Source organism: Ascidiella aspersa, chromosome 5, assembly GCF_963924565.1.
Source record: "Ascidiella aspersa chromosome 5, kaAscAspe10.2, whole genome shotgun sequence".
NCBI classification, from domain to species: domain Eukaryota; kingdom Metazoa; phylum Chordata; class Ascidiacea; order Phlebobranchia; family Ascidiidae; genus Ascidiella; species Ascidiella aspersa.
This window is the reverse complement of record NC_139451.1, coordinates 10,850,524-10,853,023: the sequence shown is the minus strand read 5'-3', so window position 1 is coordinate 10,853,023 and position 2,500 is coordinate 10,850,524. Positions and strand designations below refer to the sequence as shown.

The 2,500-nt window shown below is 57.0% G+C and overlaps 2 non-coding genes and 1 pseudogene across 2 annotated transcripts in view; all 3 read right to left on the bottom strand.

The window, feature by feature from the left end:
* Positions 1-272, bottom strand: part of LOC146143367 (large subunit ribosomal RNA) — a 3,678-nt pseudogene extending 3,406 nt beyond the window's left edge.
* Positions 273-520: 248 nt separating this feature from the next.
* LOC146143366 (5.8S ribosomal RNA) lies at positions 521-674 on the bottom strand. The gene has a single exon (XR_014501105.1). It is a non-coding gene; the product is annotated as a 5.8S ribosomal RNA (ribosomal RNA).
* A 247-nt stretch (positions 675-921) lies between these two features.
* Positions 922-2,500, bottom strand: part of LOC146143365 (small subunit ribosomal RNA) — a 1,811-nt gene continuing 232 nt past the window's right edge. The window contains exon 1 of the ribosomal RNA XR_014500329.1: positions 922-2,500. This exon is cut by the window's right edge and continues 232 nt beyond it. This is a non-coding gene — a ribosomal RNA (small subunit ribosomal RNA).

Genomic DNA, 2,500 nt, shown 5'->3' with positions numbered 1-2,500 from the left:
TGGGAAGACGCCGTAGCGCGCCCGCCTGTCGCCGCCATGGGCCTGACACCCGCTCTGGGAAAAGGCCTCGATCAGAAGGACGCGGGCGACCGGCGAAGCGCGCCGTGACGAATTCCGTACGCCACAATTCCGCGCACTCCAAAAGCGCGCGGATTCGGCGATGGGCACATCCCGCTTCACTCGCCGTTACTGAGGGAATCCTCGTTAGTTTCTTTTCCTCCGCTTAGTAATATGCTTAAATTCAGCGGGTAGCCTCGTCCGACCTCAGGCCGAAAGTAAGGACCGGGACTATTCTTCCCGTTCCGCGCTCGCCGTCGGCGCCGCGCGCCGCCGCGCACCTCGATTCCCGCCCTTGAGCCGCCAGCCGTTGGCCTCTTCGAGGTCGACTCGCCGCCGCCGCGCGGGATTCTGGTCGCGATCGTCGCGCATCGTGCCGTGCTGTCTTGAGCGGGACGGGCGCTCGCGCGTCCGACGCCGCAGCAGCCGCGCGGAGAAATCCCCGCGCGGAACGTTTGCAACGCGACCCTGAGGCGGGCGCGGCCCCGGGATTGACCCGAGGCCGCAATTTGCGTTCAGAACGTCGATGCTCAATGTGTCCTGCAATTCACACTAATTCACGCAGCTAGCTGCGTCCTTCATCGACTCACGAGCCGAGTGATCCACCGCCAAGAGCCATCCACGATTGTTTCGCTCGCACAGTGCCTCGCACTATAGGGTGACAAAATAGACCGCGCCGAGCGGTCGGCCAGGCCGACGCTTGAAGCCGGAGCGCGCGGCACCGCGGCACTCGACGCGCAAACATTACCGGGTGACCGAATCGCCGGCCGGCGCGCCGCTCCTCGCGGGTCGGGCGCCGGGTAGCAAAGACTTTTTCTCTCGCTTGTCCGAGTTTCGCGTTCGCCGAAGCGTTTGCGAGACCGTTAATGATCCTTCCGCAGGTTCACCTACGGAAACCTTGTTACGACTTTTACTTCCTCTAAATGATCAAGTTAGATCGTCTTCTCGGACGCCGGCTCGACCGTTGCCGGCCGCGCCAGGTCCAATCGGAGGACCTCACTAAACCATTCAATCGGTAGTAGCGACGGGCGGTGTGTACAAAGGGCAGGGACGTAATCAACGCGAGCTAATGACTCGCGCTTACTGGGAATTCCTCGTTCAAGGGAAATAATTGCAATTCCCTATCCCTAGCACGACCGGGGTTCAGCGGGTTACCCAGACCTGTCGGCCAAGGCGAGCACATGCTGATCCGGTCAGTGTAGCGCGCGTGCGGCCCCGAACATCTAAGGGCATCACAGACCTGTTATTGCTCAATCTCGTGTGGCTAAACGCCACTAGTCCCTCTAAGAAGTTAGACGCCGACCGATTGGGTCGCGTAACTAGTTAGCAAGCCAGAGTCTCGTTCGTTATCGGAATTAACCAGACAAATCGCTCCACCAACTAAGAACGGCCATGCACCACCACCCACAGAATCAAGAAAGAGCTCTCAATCTGTCAATCCTCACTGTGTCCGGGCCGGGTGAGATTTCCCGTGTTGAGTCAAATTAAGCCGCAGGCTCCACTCCTGGTGGTGCCCTTCCGTCAATTCCTTTAAGTTTCAGCTTTGCAACCATACTTCCCCCGGAACCCAAAGACTTTGGTTTCCCGCAAGCTGCCGGAGAGGTCGTAAAACTAACGCCCCCCGATCGCTAGTTGGCATCGTTTATAGTCAGAACTAGGACGGTATCTGATCGTCTTCGAACCTCTGACTTTCGCTCTTGATTAAAGAAAACATTCTTGGCAAATGCTTTCGCAGTCGTTCGTCTTGCGCCGATCCAAGAATTTCACCTCTAACGGCACAGTACGAATGCCCCCGTCTGTCCCTCTTAATCATTACCTCGCGCTCCGAAAACCAACAAAATAGAACCGAGGTCCTATTCCATTATTCCATGCACCATTATTCAGGCGAATCGCCTGCTTTGAACACTCTAATTTTTTCAAAGTAAACGTTCCGGCCGCCGCCGACACTCAGTCAAGGGCACCGGCGGAGAACCGGAGGTGAGGCCAGGACGGCCAGTACACGCCTTGCGACGGACCGGCCGCCTGCGCCCAAAATCCAACTACGAGCTTTTTAACCGCAACAACTTAAATATACACTTTTGGAGCTGGAATTACCGCGGCTGCTGGCACCAGACTTGCCCTCCAATGGATACTCGTTAAAGGTTTTAAAGTGTACTCATTCCAATTACAGGGCCTCGTTTAGAGTCCTGTATTGTTATTTTTCGTCACTACCTCCCCGCGTCGGGAATGGGTAATTTGCGCGCCTGCTGCCTTCCTTGGATGTGGTAGCCGTTTCTCAGGCTCCCTCTCCGGAATCGAACCCTGATTCTCCGTTACCCGTAAGAACCTCGGTAGGCCAGTACCGTACCGACGAAAGTTGATAGGGCAGACACTTGAATGATCCGTCGCCGGTGCGAGACCGTGCGATCCGCAAAGTTATCCAGAGTCACCAAAGGTTGCGGGC